The 16,776-nt window shown below is 44.1% G+C and overlaps 1 protein-coding gene and 1 long non-coding RNA gene across 6 annotated transcripts in view; one reads left to right on the forward strand and one right to left on the reverse strand.

The window, feature by feature from the left end:
* The window catches only part of LOC136837462 (endoplasmic reticulum membrane-associated RNA degradation protein-like), a 334,200-nt gene that overhangs the window by 241,438 nt on the left and 75,986 nt on the right, over positions 1-16,776 (forward strand). The gene's annotated exons all lie outside the window — the stretch shown is intronic.
* Positions 819-1,574, reverse strand: LOC136837463 (uncharacterized). Its single transcript, XR_010852697.1, has 2 exons — positions 1,532-1,574; positions 819-1,170 (listed from the first exon to the last, which is right to left on the reverse strand). It is a non-coding gene; the product is annotated as an uncharacterized lncRNA (long non-coding RNA).

Raw genomic sequence — 16,776 nt, forward strand, 5'->3', positions numbered from 1 at the left:
TTAATTTTGGGGATGTAAAATTTTTGGGCCAATATTTCCAGTTTCAAAAATCGATGAATAGAAATTCAGACTTGCATAATTCTAAAATGACTCTTAGCTACGGGGCCTCAAAGTCGATTTTTAGTTTATACAATAAAATTCATGCATCCAAAACTCAGCAAGGCCTGAACGTATTGATGTTTTGTATGAATTTTTTTAATAGAACGGATCAAAATAAAGGGGCTCTAATTGAAGCCTAATGTCCGTGGCAGGTTCCCTCTCGGCTATGGGACCTCAAAGTTGGTGTTTTTTGTTAATTTTACATATGAACCTTGCAATTTCAAAATGACACCTCCATTACTTACAAGGTTACAGGAACCTTGAAACTGAAAAATGACACATGGAATACTACAACAGAGTGCCAATGATGAAAGGCTACCAGCTATATAAATGGTAGAAATTACCCTTGAAATTGAAAAATGACACCTGTTATACTGCTGAAGAAAGAGTCTTCAAAGAGTCTTCAGGGAATCTTGGGTGAGGATTTTGGAGCCAATATGAAGACTATCATTTTCTCAAACTAGAGCATAGTCATTCATGTAATGATGGCCACCTCCGGCGATTCCGGAGGAAATCTTTGCTAAGGGTCCTTTTTGTTTTTTTTGGGGGCCTCAGGGTCCAATTCAGCTGAAGAAAGAATATTCAAGGAGTCTTCAGGGATTCTTCGGTGAAGATTTTGGCGCCAATACGAAGACTATCATTTTCTCAAACTAGAGCATAGTCATTCATGTAATGATGGCCACCTCCGGCGATTCCGGAGGAAATCTTTGCAAGGGTCCTTTTTGTTTTTTTTTGTGGGGCCCAGTGGTCCAATTCAGCTGAAGAAAGAATCTTCAAAGAGTCTTCAGGGATTCTTCGGTGAATATTTTGGAGCCAATACGAAGACTATCATTTTCTCAAACTAGAGCATAGTCATTCATGTAATGATGGCCACCTCCGGCGATTCCGGAGGAAATCTTTGGTAAGGGGTCCTTTTTTGTTTTGTTTTTTTGTGGGGCCCAGGGGTCCAGTTCAGCTGAAGAAAGAATCTTCAAGGAGTCTTCAGGGATTCTTCGGTGAAGATTTTGGCGCCAATACGAAGACTATCATTTTCTCAAACTAGAGCATAGTCATTCATGTAATGATGGCCACCTCCAAGATTCCGGAGGAAATCTTTAAAGGGGTCCTTTTTTTTTTTTTTTTTTTTTTTGGGGCCCAGGGGTCCAATTCAGCTGAAGAAAGAATCTTCAAGGAATCTTCAGGGATTCTTCCTAGAAAATTTTGGCGCCAATACTAAGACTATCATTTTCTCAAACTAGAGCATAGTCATAAAGGCTACCAGCTATATAAATGGTAGAAATTACCCTTGAAATTGAAAAATGACACCTGTTATACTGCTGAAGAAAGAGTCTTCAAGGAGTCTTCAGGGAATCTTGGGTGAGGATTTTGGAGCCAATATGAAGACTATCATTTTCTCAAACTAGAGCATAGTCATTCATGTAATGATGGCCACCTCCGGCGATTCCGGAGGAAATCTTTGGTAAGGGTCCTTTTTTTTTTTTTGTGGGGCCCAGGTCCAATTCAGCTGAAGAAAGAATCTTCAAAAGAGTCTTCAGGGATTCTTCTCAAACTGAAGATTTTGGAGCCAATATGAAGACTATCATTTTTCTCAAACTAGAGCATAGTCATTCATGTAATGATGGCTACCACCTAAAATGGGTTCCGGAGGAAATCTTTGTAAGGGGTCCTTTTTTGTTTTTTTTTTTTTTTTGTGGGGCCCAGGGGTCCAATTCAGCTGAAGAAAGAATCTTCAAAGAGTCTTCAGGGATTCTTTTCGGTGAAGATTTTGGAGCCAATACGAAGACTATCATTTTCTCAAACTAGAGCATAGTCATTCATGTAATGATGGCCACCTCCGCGATTCCGGAGGAAATCTTTGGTAAGGGGTCCTTTTTGTTTTGTTTTTTTGCTGGGCCCAGGGGTCCAATTCAGCCAGGACCCTTGCGTGGTGAAGGTGGCATATTCTAATCCTGGGGTAAAAAAAAAAAAAAAAAAAAAAAGTCCAGCCTCAAAAAATAGAACTTTCAAAATTTTCGACCTAACTAACCCTTGTTAGTACAGTTCTATTAATTTTGGGGATGTAAAATTTTTTGGGCCAATATTTCCAGTTTCCAAAAATCGATGAATAGAAATTCAGACTTGCATAATTCTAAAATGACTCTTAGCTACGGGGCCTCAAAGTCGAATTTTTAGTTTATACAATAAAAATTCATGCATCCAAAACTCAGCAAGGCCTGAACGTATTGATGTTTTGTATGAATTTTTTTAATAGAACGGATCAAAATAAAGGGGCTCTAATTGAAGCCTAATGTCCGTGGCAGGTTCCCTCTCGGCTATGGGACCTCAAAGTTGGTGTTTTTGTTAATTTTACATATGAACCTTGCAATTTCAAAATGACACCTCCATTACTTACAAGGTTACAGGAACCTTGATACTGAAAAATGACACATGGAATACTACAACAGAGTGCCAATGATGAAAGGCTACCAGCTATATAAATGGTAGAAATTACCCATGAAATTGAAAAATGACACCTGTTATACTGCTGAAGAAAGAGTCTTCAAAGAGTCTTCAGGGAATCTTGGGTGAGGATTTTGGAGCGAATATGAAGACTATCATTTTCTCAAACTAGAGCATAGTCATTCAAATGATAATGATGGCCACCGGCGATTCCTGAGGAAATCTTTGCTTTTGGCGCCAAGGGTCCTTTTTTTTTTTTTTTTTTTGGGGCCCAGGGGTCCAATTCAGCTGAAGAAAGAATCTTCAAGGAGTCTTCAGGGATTCTTCAGTGAAGATTTTGGAGCCAATACGAAGACTATCATTTTCTCAAACTAGAGCATAGTCATTCATGTAATGATGGCTACCTCCGCGATTCCGGAGGAAATCTTTGGTAAGGGGTCCTTTTTGTTTTTTTTTTTTTTGAGGGGGCCCAGGGGTCCAATTCAGCTGAAGAAAGAATCTTCAAAGAGTCTTCAGGGATTCTTTCAGTGAAGATTTTGGAGCCAATATGAAGACTATCATTTTCTCAAACTAGAGCATAGTTATTCATGTAATGATGGCCACCTCCGCGATTCCGGAGGAAATCTTTGTAAGGGGTCCTTTTTGTTTTTTTTTTTGTAGAAAAAGGGCCCAGGGGTCCAATTCAGCTGAAGAAAGAATCTTCAAAGAGTCTTCAGGGATTCTTCGGTGAAGATTTTGGAGCCAATACGAAGACTATCATTTTCTCAAACTAGAGCATAGTCATTCATGTAATGATGGCCACCTCCGGCGATTCCGGAGGAAATCTTTGGTAAGGGTCCTTTTTGTTTTTTTTTTTTACAGGGGCCCAGGGGTCCAATTCAGCCAGGACCCTTGCGTGGTGAAGGTGGCATATTCTAATCCTGGGGTAAAAAAAAAAAAAAAAAAAAAGTCCAGCCTCAAAAAATAGAACTTTCAAAATTTTCGACCTAACTAACCCTTGTTAGTACAGTTCTATTAATTTTGGGGATGTAAAATTTTTTGGGCCAATATTTCCAGTTTCCAAAAATCGATGATTAGAAATTCAGACTTGCATAATTCTAAAATGACTCTTAGCTACGGGGCCTGAAAGTCGATTTTTTAGTTTATACAATAAAAATTCAGGCATCCAAAACTCAGCAAGGCCTGAACGTATTGATGTTTTGTATGAATTTTTTTAATAGAACGGATCAAAATAAAGGGGCTCTAATTGAAGCCTAATGTCCGTGGCAGGTTCCTCTCGGCTATGGGACCTCAAAGTTGGTGTTTTTGTTAATTTTACATATGAACCTTGCAATTTCAAAATGACACCTCCATTACTTACAAGGTTACAGGAACCTTGAAACTGAAAAATGACACATGGAATACTACAACAGAGTGCCAATGATGAAAGGCTACCAGCTATATAAATGGTAGAAATTACCCATGAAATTGAAAATGACACCTGTTATACTGCTGAAGAAAGAGTCTTCAAAGAGTCTTCAGGGAATCTTGGGTGAGGATTTTGGAGCGAATATGAAGACTATCATTTTCTCAAACTAGAGCATAGTCATTCAAGTAATGATGGCCACCTCCGCGATTCCGGGGAAATCTTTGCTAAGGGTCCTTTTTTTTTTTTTTGGGGCCAGGGTCCAATTCAGCTGAAGAAAGAATCTTCAAGGAGTCTTCAGGATTCTTCCGTGAAGATTTTGGCACCAATACGAAGACTATCATTTTCTCAAACTAGAGCATAGTCATTCATGTAATGATGGCCACCTCCGGCGATTCCGGAGGAAATGTTTGGTAAGGGTCCTTTTTGTTTTTTTTTTTTTGGGGCCCAGGGGTCCAATTCAGCTGAAGAAAGAATCTTCAAAGAGTCTTCAGGGATTCTTCGGTGAAGATTTTGGAGCCAATACGAAGACTATCATTTTCTCAAACTAGAGCATAGTCATTCATGTAATGATGGCTACCTCCAAATTCCGGAGGAAATCTTGCAAGGGGTCCTTTTTTTTTTTTTTTTTTTTTTTTTGGGGCCCAGGGGTCCAGTTCAGCTGAAGAAAGAATCTTCAAGGAGTCTTCAGGGATTCTTGGTGAAGATTTTGGCGCCAATAATGAATATCATTTTCTCAAACTAGAGCATAGTCATTCATGTAATGATGGCCACCTCCGCGATTCCGGAGGAAATCTTTGGTAAGGGTCTTTTTTTGTTTTTTTTTTTTTTTTGTGGGGTCCAGGGTCCAATTCAGCTGAAGAAAGAATCTTCAAAGAGTCTTCAGGATTCTTCGGTGAAGATTTTGGCGTGAATACGAAGACTATCATTTTCTCAAACCAGAGCATAGTCATTCATGTAATGATGGCCACCTCCCATTCCGAGGAAATCTTTAGTAAGGGGTCCTTTTTGTTTTTTTTTTTTTTGTGGGGCCCAGGGGTCCAATTCAGCTGAAGAAAGAATCTTCAAGGAGTCTTCAGGAATTCTTCGGTGAAGCTTTTGAGCCAAATACGAAGACTATCATTTTCTCAAACTAGAACATAGTCATTCATGTAATGATGGCCACCTCCGCGATTCCGGAGGAAATCTTTGGTAAGGGTCCTTTTTGTTTTTTTTTTTTTGTGGGGCCCAGGGGTCCAGTTCAGCTGAAGAAAGAATCTTCAACGAGTCTTCAGGGATTCTTCGGTGAAGATTTTGGCGCCAATACGAAGACTATCATTTTCTCAAACTAGAGCATAGTCATTCATGTAATGATGGCCACCTCCGGCGATTCCGGAGGAAATCTTTGGTAAGGGGTCCTTTTTTTTTTTTTTTTTTTTTGTGGTGCCCAGGGTCCAATTCAACTGAAGAAAGAATCTTCAAGGAGTCTTCAGGGATTCTTCGGTGAAGATTTTGGCGCCAATACTAAGACTATCATTTTCTCAAACTAGAGCATAGTCATAAAGGCTACCAGCTATATAAATGGTAGAAATTACCCTTGAAATTGAAAAATGACACCTGTTATACTGTTGAAGAAAGAGTCTTCAAGGAGTCTTCAGGGAATCTTGGGTGAGGATTTTGGAGCCAATATGAAGACTATCATTTTCTCAAACTAGAGCATAGTCATTCATGTAATGATGGCCACCTCCGGCGATTCCGGAGGAAACCTTTGGTAAGGGGTCCTTTTTGTTTTTTTTTTTTTTTGTGGGGCCCAGGGGTCCAATTCAGCTGAAGAAAGAATCTTCAAAGAGTCTTCAGGATTCTTCGGTGAAGATTTTGGAGCCAATATGAAGACTATCATTTTCTCAAACTAGAGCATAATCATTCATGTAATGATGGCCACCTCCGCGATTCCGGAGGAAATCTTTGTAAGGGGTCCTTTTTTTTTTTTTTTGTGGGGCCCAGGGGTCCAATTCAGCTGAAGAAAGAATCTTCAAAGAGTCTTCAGGGATTCTTCGGTGAAGATTTTGGAGCCAATACGAAGACTATCATTTTCTCAAACTAGAGCATAGTCATTCATGTAATGATGGCCACCTCCGGCGATTCCGGAGGAAATCTTTGGTAAGGGGTCCTTTTTGTTTTTTTTTTTTGCGGGGCCCAGGGGTCCAATTCAGCTGGGACCCTTGCGTGGTGAAGGTGGCATATTCTAATCCTGGGGTAAAAAAAAAAAAAAAAAAAAAAAAAAAGTCCAGCCTCAAAAAATAGAACTTTCAAAATTTTCGACCTAACTAACCCTTGTTAGTACAGTTCTATTAAACACTGATACCAACATTTCCTTAGGGCACACAGCATTGCCAACCACTGGAGAGCAGTTTTTCCATTTTTTAAAATTTATATATACAGATACTGCTTGAGTTATGATAATACACCTTGTGATTATTCGATTTTGCGATGGGGTCAGCAGTTAATACCGATACAACATTTTGAAAATATTTTTAAATTTCGCATGTGATGGGTGCAGGCAGCAGCGTATAATCAGGCACCAAGAGAAGCCAAATTATAATAGACTAACTTCTTTTCCCCCATCTCTTTATGCCATCTTCTAGTTAAATAAGTTAAAAAAGTGAAAGAGAATGATAAAAGTATTGTTAGTAACATCATACTCGTTGTGTAAATGTGTACAGTCATAAACAACCAAACGAGAAACAGCTGTTTTGCTATGGACATCCGAATCAGATAACATCAGCTGTCTTGCTTGCATTTTAACCAGCATATGATAGTAAACAATTACCATATTTATGTTACAAATGACGTTAATTAAAAGAGGACTGATTTATTTTTACAGTATACCCTTATTTGCTATGGAGAAAAGATCGGCAAGGAAATTAAATTATGTGCATCGCAACAAGTGCTTGGCCTTTGGCCTAAATTCTATATTCAATCCAATTCAATTCAATTCATGGACGAAACTCGCGTAAACTTCTCTATGTGCCATCAAACACGACCATAAATAAAATTGGAGAGAAAAGTACTTTAATCAAAACTACTGGGCATGAAAGAACACATTTTGCGGTTGTTTTCATACCGATAAAAGATAAATACGTAACACTCGTATTATGATGAAATCAAGTCAAAATAGTGAACGGAATTAGGAATTACTTTCAGCGTAGACTGGAAACGGCCGTTGAACTTTTGAACAAGGTGGTTAGGCAGTTAACTACCGTCCGGGAGGCAAGAGTACCGCCTGCCTGGATGTAAACATTCCAATTTGCTTTCAGCCATCGTAGAATGCGGACGTTGTTCTTTGCTCTCTGCCTGACTGCCCTTCAAATTTCCCGGTGGGATTTTTCCTTGCTATTGCTTCATAATGAATGTTGATAAGCCTTCTAAGCCCTCCTATCCCCAGCGTGTGTGTCCTGGGGTGGGAGGCAAAAGATGTAATACTTTTCGATCTAGCATCGACATGGACTCACATGCCCTCTGCCCAACTTGCAGGGGATGTGTGTGTTCGTGCGGGGCTACTTGTAGTGAGTGTTGTGCCTGGTCTCCCGAGCAAATGAAGAGGTTCAAAGGGAGGAGACGCCACCGTCGGAAACCCACCAAGGAATCATCCGAGGGTAACACGCCCCCGACGACTCCAGTGGTGGCTAATCCGTCGGGCTCGTTCCTCCCTCCTGGTAAACTTCCCCTGCTTGCTCCCTCTCCCTCGGGTGAGGACTCCCCCTCCCCTTCTTCATTTGATTCATCAGGTGTGGAAGGGCATGGGGGAGTGGTTGCTCAGGACATCCTCTCTGGGGCTTCCCCTCATGATGGGGGCAAATTTTTTCCCCTGGAGCAAGTGGAGGCTGCCCATTTCGACCCGACTGTATCCTCAGGTTTGGGGGTGTAAGCGCCTTCCACGGACCAGGTATCAGACTTATTTTCCGCCTGGCTACACCTGGGTCTACCTGGCGTTCCGTCATTGGAGGGCCTGGTGTCCCACTTGTCTGGTACTCCAGTGACAACTTGCTCGGCTGCTGCTTCCACCACCACAACTGTCACCATGTCACCATGTCAGCATTTGGGAAGCTGCCTGTGACACCCAGGTCTCAGCTCCCCCTGCCACTCACCATCCTGTACCACTGCCCCCTGGGTTCCTAGCCCCGCTATGTTGCCCTGGTCCTTCATATATGGTGATGTCGTCGGTGCCATACGTATCTTTGCCTGCTCCAGTTACTGACCCTGTTCGTTCATGGCAATGGTCCCGGCTCCTCGCTTCCAAGACTCTCGGCCTGGCCTGACAGCTGACGCGCCACCCATGCCTTCAACCCTGGCTCCTCCCCTGGACAATACTGGCTGCCACGCTAATGTATCTGCCCCAGCAACTTCTAGCCTGAGCACCGTCTCCGCTGCCCGGGTCGTGCCTGCTGCTGTGGCCCCCATGGTTGCTCCTGAGTCTCCGGATGCTCCTGCATGGTTTGGGGACCTGACCTTGAACCTGAGGAAGATGGCAAAGAAGAAGTCAAAGAAGAGATCGAGGAAGGTGTCATCGTCATCGTCTTCTTCTTCATCGTCATCACCTTCATCTTCGTCTGCTGCCTTTTCTTCCTCTTCTCCTTCTGAGGCTACCAGCCAAAGAAGAAGAAGCCTGCCTCTCCCTCACCCTAAGAGGTCTTGCACCGAGACCTCTAAGGGACTGCCTCCTTCCACAGGGAAGGCAGTGGGATCTCTCGCTGGCTCTTCCTGATCCATGGATCAGGGAACCGCTGCTCTGGCCCCCGGGTCAGTTGCATCAGGAGCCAAGGGCGTGCAGACCACGGTCCGCACTCCCCCTGCTGTGCCAAAGAAACCTGCTTCTAAGGCCAGCAGGTCCACGTCAGACACACACTTGCGAGTCGCTCCGAGTACCCGGGTTTCCAAGGAGACCCGGGTACCCCAGTCTGATATGTGAGAAACCTATCTCCATACAGACTCGGGCGTGGGGCAAGAGAAAGAGTCCGGGCATGCAGGTGCCCCGTCTCTTCCTGCTGGTACTTCTGCGAGTGCCAAGCCAGGTTCCCAGGAAGGTGCACCGGTCCCTCGAGTCCGGACAGCTGGAGAAGCAGAGAATAGGTCACCTGCTCAGTCTTCCCAAGAGGTTACGGCCTCGAAGAAGACTGGGGCTCATCTAGAGGACAGTGCAAGTTCGCGCCAGCCAGCCACAAGGTCGACTCCTCCCAGTCCCTGGCCAGTGGCCAGCCTGGCTCGGGGGAGGTGAGCGCATGGCTCGACTCACACGAGCCGTTCCGCGCTCCACGGGGGACTGCTTCGCCCAGGCGAAAGCGCTCTCCTTGACCCGGGCTGCCATCACCACTGCGGGTTGGTGATCGCTCCCGGCCTGCTGCCCTTGTTGGTTCTGCCAGCAGGGCCAGTGGGAGCACCCGATCCTCCTCGCCTGTCCCCTCTACCTCCAGGTGCAAGTTGGACAGAGTTCTACCTCGGGGGAGTACATGCCTGGCTTGGTCCTCGGTTCGACCAGGTCTCACGCCCACGTGGTGCAGGAAGGATCACGTGGGTCTGCCGAGGTTCTCCCTCCTGCAGGGAGAGTAGGTCGGGAGGACTGCACCCTGGAAGGACTCGAGGGTCCTCTCCCCCAGGATGCAGACACCCCGAAGATACAGAGGACATTCGCTGGTTCGTCAGCACAACGATCTCGGGGAAGGGACCATGGCCTCGTCTGTGGATTGTCCATTGCACCTTGAATCCTACGGGGGGTCCAAGAAGGAACCCAAAGCTTCGGTGGGGCTGCCGTGGTCCACGCATGCCGAGGGGGTCCTTGATCAAGTGAATGGTTTTGTGTCTGGGCAAGACAGTTCGCTCAGATCAAACCGCTCGGACAAGCTTCTTCCTCCTCCTCTGCCTCACCAGAAGCTTCTACGCTCCGACAAAGAGGGCATTGCCGCCTAAACAGGTTGACCCGGACCTGGTTTGTCTGGATCCGGTTCTTATGTTGCAGCAACTTACTGCAGAGACCATCTCCCTCTCTCAGCAAGAAGCCGCAACCCTGGAAGCCACCGCCATGGCAGCCTTCCAGGCAGTCTCCTGGCTGGATCTGTGGTCTTTCACAGTATCCAAAGTGACTGCTTCCTCGGGGGCTATAGTAGCCAGGGAGGACTCCGCCTTCGGGAGACTATGCCAGTCTGGAGGTAGGGCCATCTCCTACCTCGCCCACCAGATGGCAAACCTGTGGGCTAACCTGGCCCTAAATTGAAGGGACGCTATTCTCTCTGGCTTCTCCAGGTCCGTGGGGCCCGAGTCGGCAATGACCCTGCAGAATGGACTGTTGCTGGATTCTGCCTTTCTCTTCCCTAGAAGGGTTGGTGGACGCTGCGGTGGATAAGCACCGGGCCGATGACAGCGACCGGCTTGTCCACCAGGCAGTGGCCAAGACCTCCGAGTCTTCGCGTTCCACTACAGCCAGGCCCTCGGGTCAGGCTAGCACTTCCTTGGCCCCAAAGAAGTCCCAGTCTTCAAAGGTGTCCCATGGAAACACCCAGCCTTCTTCTTCCTCTAGAAAGAGCGGGTCTTCCCGCCCCTTTCAGCCAGCTTTCCAATCCAGAAAAGTGGGCAAGGGGAAGAAGAAGAAGGGGAAACACTAGGGGCAGCATTCCCCCCCAAATGCTGCCGAAGGTGGGGGTTGCCCGTCGAGCCATTGGGCAACATGGCAGCGACATGGAGCCGAGACCTGGATACTGGATGTCCTTCGGGGGGGCTATCTACTACCCATCGAGCCTCGGCCTCTCCTCACCTACTCTCCGGTCCATCTCCGCACATACATCCAAGGAGCTCCAAAGGACTCCGCACTACAGCAAGAAGTGCAAGCCATGCTGACCAAGGGTGCTGTGGAAGTCGTGTCGGACCAGTCTCCAGGTTTTTACAGCCATGTCTTTGTCATAGAGAAAGCCACAGGGGGATGGAGACCAGTCGTAGACCTCTCTCCCCTGAACCGATTCGTTCTCCAGACTCGGTTCACGATGGAAACAGCGCGATCCGTGCTTGCTTCCATCAGGGGAGAACGACTTCATGCTTATGGTGGACTGGAAGGATGGATATTTTGAAATACCCATTCATCCGTCCTCTCAAAAGTGCCTCCGCTTTATCCTCAGGGAGACAGTCTTCCAATTCAGGGCTCTCTGCTTCAGGCTCTCGACCACTCCCCAGGTGTTCACGAGAGTCTTCTCTCTCATGTCAGCTTGAGCCCACTCGCACGGGATATGTCTATTGAGGTATCTCAATGACTGGCTCGTCCTGGCGAGCTCCTGCTCGCAGTTGCTACAGGACAGGGATCGACTCCTCGAGTTTTGCTGCGATCTTGTGATCTTGGTGAACCTCGAGAAGTCAGATCTCACCCCCAAGCAGAGGATAAAGTACCTGGGCATGCTGATAGACATGGTAGCAGCGAAAGTCTTTCCCTCAGACTTTCGTATCAGCAGGTTCAGGCCGGCAGCACAGCTGTTCCTGTCACAACAGGAGCACCCAGCCCGGCAATGGCAAGTTGTCATCGGTCACCTGTCGTCGCTGGAGAAGCTGGTACCTCATGGGCATCTTCACCTGCAGTCTCTACAATGGAGGCTAAAGGAGTATTGGTCCCAGTCCCAAGACCCCCAGTCCTTTCTCATCCCTCTTTCCAAGGTGAGAGAGGACCTTCACTGGTGGATGGACGACAGGAACCTATTGACAGGAGTATCCCTGCATACTGCCCCTCTGGACATGCTGCTGTTCTCAGATGCATCGACCGAGGGATGGGGCATACACCCTAAATTCCCAACGGGTCCCCCTTACTGTTAGCTATTCTCAAAAGGGTTTTACCACACCCAAAACCCTGATTCCCAACGGGTCCCCTTTACCGTTGGCTACAGTTCTAAGGTAATTTACAGCTTAAGTACATTTGACTGACAAAATATTACTTTAAATTCTTGTTCAACATGTAAAGTTCTATAGAAAAACATCAACTGCCATAGCCTAGCTCACTGCGGACAGCCGGCTTAGATCTACCCTTGTTTGTGTTATTCAATTTCTCTGTGTACTGAATTATCATGTCAGTCTGCATGAACCTCCAGAATTAGCTGATGTTAATAATTACTATACCATATACTTATAGAGTATACTGTATAGTGTAGGCTAGGCTACCTTATATGTATAGATAGTACTGAATATCCTCGTGCAGGGTGGGCTAAATTCGCGATATGTTTTTTGTAACACACTGTGGGGTTTTTGGAACCCAACCCCATTGTAATTAGGGCAATACCTATATGTAATATATCTTTGGTCCCTAGTCTGGTGCTGTAGGATAATGTTGAATGGCGGATAATGAAGATTCAGATAATTGAGGGATTACTTTGGTCAAGGGTATTAAGTACTTCATATTTATTTTGAGTTGGGACTCTCTAGCTTGCCTTTTGATTTACTTTTTCATTGTATAGAGTGGCACTATTATTTATTTTTGGTTGCTCTGGTCCTGGTCTCATTGGGTTGAAATCCCGCTCACTGGTTTTGTAGATGGATTGTAAAGAGATTTGCTTCTTTGATGGTAATTTTTTTCTTGTCAGATAATAGTTATATATATACACAGTAGGAGCAGAAAGTTCCTACAGGGTGATGAGATGTGCACGAACTTATTGCTATTTCTTAAAGATCCCTCCCATTGTTTTCAAAGGGAAAAAATTTATTTTTTGACTGCTTGGCACCTTAACTGGTGTTTCCCCGAGACAAAATGACTAACTGGTATTTATTACTAACACTGAAAAAACTGACGGGCTTCAGTAAGCGATCTTTTGTTTACAAATTCCGACGCATTTGAGAGTGATTTTCTGACATTCAGTGCTATTTTTCTCGAGTCCCATGGCTCCAGGCAAACAACTGGAAAGAGATACGGTTTTTGCTATCATAACCCTTTAAAAACAGGGCTAAGATCTGGGCTCATAGCCAAAAGCTTAAAATAAAGCAAAGAGTAGTTCAGTTCAGAGGTGGTTGGCGAGATATCGTGAAAATGGGGAGTCAAGTATTCCAACAGCTCTTCCTAGGTTTGGGCATCCCAGGAAAATTTCTGAGAGTTTCTCGGAAAATAAAGCGTGTATTGGAAAAAGAGCCCTCCCTTATAGCTCGCAAAGTGAAAGAAGAGTATCCAGACAATCTCCAGGATGTCTCTGTTAGGTGCATAAGCGATCATTTGGCAAAATATCGCAGCTTTCGTGCCAAGGTTAAGCCAATATTGAGTGTTCAAAATATTGTAGATAGGAAGGCATTTTCACAGAAATACGAATAAAAAAATCAACGTTTTCCTTTGAAAACAATGGGAGGGGATCTTTAAGAAATAGCGATAAGTTTGTGCATGCCTCATCACCCTGTAGGAACCTTCCGCTTCTATTGTATATATATTACAAATCCATCTTATATATAAAAGTGAATGTTTGTATGTTTGCTTGCATGTTGGTACACTATAGAAATTCAAACCGCTTGATCGATCCAGACAAAATTTGAAGCATCATTTGACCATCATTTGACCCAACTTAGATAACAGGGTAGGTTTCAAACCTGTACCCCCTTCACCTTCTGCCTCCCCATCCCCAAAACCCTTCCCTCTGTAACTTTCATGGTAAACAGACTCTACATTTATTATACCTCATTTCATGTACTTGAGACCATAGAAATATATTTTGGAAAATGCTTTTCTGTAACCACAATAATACCTGGATAAAAGGGACAGACAACACAGTAATATCTGGATAAAAAGGACAGTCACCAGAGTAATATCTGGATATAAGGGACAATAACCAAAGAAATGCCTGGATAAAAGGGATGGACAGTACAATAGTACCTGGATAAAAGAGATAGTCACCACAGTAATATCTGGATAAAAAGAAGTCACCACAGTAATACCTGGATAAAGGTGACAGAGAGCACAGAAATACCTGGATAAAAGACAGTCACCACAGTAATATCTTGATAAAGGGGACAGTCACAATAGTGATATCTGGATAGAAAAGAAAGACAGTACAGTAATACCTGGTTAAAGGGGACAGACAGCATAGTAATACCGGGAAAAAATGGACAGTCACCACAGTAATACCTAGATAAAAGGGACAGTCACCACAGTAATTCTTGGATAAAAGGGACAGTCACCACAGTAATACTTGCATAAAAGGGACATTCACCACAGTAATACCTGGATAAAAGGGACAGTCACCCTGGATAAAAGGGACAATCACCACAGTAATGCCTGGAAAAAATGCATAGTAAGAAAAGGGATAATCACCACAGTAATACATGGATAAAAGGGATAGTCACCACAGTAAATCTGGATAAAAGGGAGTCACCACAGTAATACCTGGATAAAATGGATAGTCACCACAGTAGTACCTGGATAAAAGGGACAGTCACCACAGTAATACCTGGATAAAAGGGATAGTCACCACAGTAATATCTGGATAAAAGGAACAGTCACCACAGCAATACCTGGATAAAAGGGATAGTCACCACAGTAATACCTGGATAAAAGGGACAGTCACCACAGTAATATCTGGATAAAAGGGACAGTCACCACAGTAATATCTGGATAAAAGGGATAGTCACCACAGTACTACCTGCATAAAAGGGAAGGTCACCACTGTAATACCTGGATAAAATGGATAGTCACCACAGTAATATCTGGATAAAAGGGACAGTCACCACAGTAATACCTGGATAAAAGGGACAGTCACCATAGTAATTCCTGGATAAAAGGGACAGTCACCACAGAAATACCTGGACAAAGGCAAAACTCATCACAGTAATACCTGAATAAGAGGGAAAGTCACCACAGTAATAAGTGCATAGAAGGGACAGTCACCACGTAATACGTGGATAAATGGGATAGTTACCACAGCAATATCTGGATAAAAGGGATAGTCACCACAGTAATACCTAGATAAAAGTGACAGTCACCACAGTAATAAGTAAATAAAAGGGATAGTCACCGAAGTAATACCTGGATAAAACTGGATAAAAGGGATGGTCACCACAGTAATACCTAGATAAAAGGGACAAACAGGCCAGTATTACCTAGATAAAAGGGACAGACAAAACAGTAGTACCTGGATAAAAGGGATAGTCACCACAGTAATACCTGGATAAAAGGGACAGTCACCACAGTAATACCTGGATAAAACGTACAGTCACCACAGTAATACATGGATAAAAGGGACAGTCACCACAGTAATGCCTAGATAAAAGGGACAGTCACCACAGTAATACCTGGATAAAAGGGACAATCACCACAGTAATACCCAGATAAAAGGGAAAGTCACCACAGTAATACCTAGATGAAAGGGACAGTCACCACAGTAATACCTGGATAAAAGAGACAGTCACCCAAGATAAAAGGGATAGTCACCACAGTAATACCTGGATAAAACGGACAGTCACCACAATAATACTTGGATAAAAGGGACTGACACCACAGTAATACCTGGATAAAAGGGACAGTCTCCAAAGTAATACCTGGATAAAAGGGACAGTCACCACAGTTATCCCTGGATAAAAGGGACAGTCACCCCGTATAAAAGGGACAGTCACCACATTAGTAACTAGATGAAAGGGACAGTCACCACAGTAATACCTGGATAAAAGGGACAGTCACTGCAGTAATACCTGGATAAAAGGGTTAGTCACCACAGTAATACCTGGATAAAAGGGACAGTCATCACAGTAATACATGGATAAAAAGACAGTCACCAGATTAATGTCACCTGGATAAAAAGGACAGTCAGTAATACCTGGATAAAAGGGATAGTAATAGTAATACCTGAATAAAATAGAAGTCACCACAGTAATACCTGGACTGTCACCACAGTAATACCTGGATAAAATGGACAGTCGCCACAGTAATACCTGGATAAAAGGGACAGTCACCACTGCAATACCTGGATAAAAGGGACCATTACCCTGGATAAAAGAGACAGTCACCAAAGTAATACCTGGATGAAAGGGGCAGTCACCTCATTAATACTTCGATAAAAGGGATAGTCACCATAGTAATACCTCGGTAAAAGGGACAGTCACCACAGTAATACCTGAAAGTCTGTCACAGGGACAGTCACAACAGTAATGTGTGGATCAAAATAATAGTCACAACAGAAATACCTGGATAAAATGGACAGTAACCACAGTAATACCTGGATAAAACAGATAGTCACCACAGTAATATCTGGATAAAAGGGACAGTCACCATACTAATACCTGCATAAAAGGGATAGTCTGCACAGGAATACCTGGATGAAAGGGACAGTCACCACCTGGAGAAAAGGGATAGTAACCACAGTAATACCTGGATAAAAGAGATAGTCACCACAGTAACATCTGGATAAAAGGGACAGTCACCACAGTAATACCTGGATAAAAGGTAGAGTAACCACAGTAATAACTGGATAAAAAGGACAATCACCATAGTAATAACTGGATGGATAAAAGGACAGTCACCACAGTAATAACTGGATAAAACAGTCACCAGTAACCTGGATAAAACGGACAGTAACCCAGGATAAATATCTGGATAAAAGGGACAGTCGCCACAGTAATACCTGGATAAAACGGACAGTCACCCTGGATAAAAGGGACATTCAACACAGTAGTACCTGGATAAAAAGGATAGTCACCACAGTAACACCTGGATAAAAAGGACAGTCACCACAGTAATACCAGATGAAAGGGACAGTCACCACAAAAATACCTGGATTAAAGGGACAGTCACCACAGTAATACCCAGATAAAATGGACAGTCACCACTGTAATACCTGGATAAAAGGGACAGTCACTAAGTT

Source organism: Macrobrachium rosenbergii, chromosome 59, assembly GCF_040412425.1.
Source record: "Macrobrachium rosenbergii isolate ZJJX-2024 chromosome 59, ASM4041242v1, whole genome shotgun sequence".
Taxonomy (NCBI): Eukaryota; Metazoa; Arthropoda; class Malacostraca; order Decapoda; family Palaemonidae; genus Macrobrachium; species Macrobrachium rosenbergii.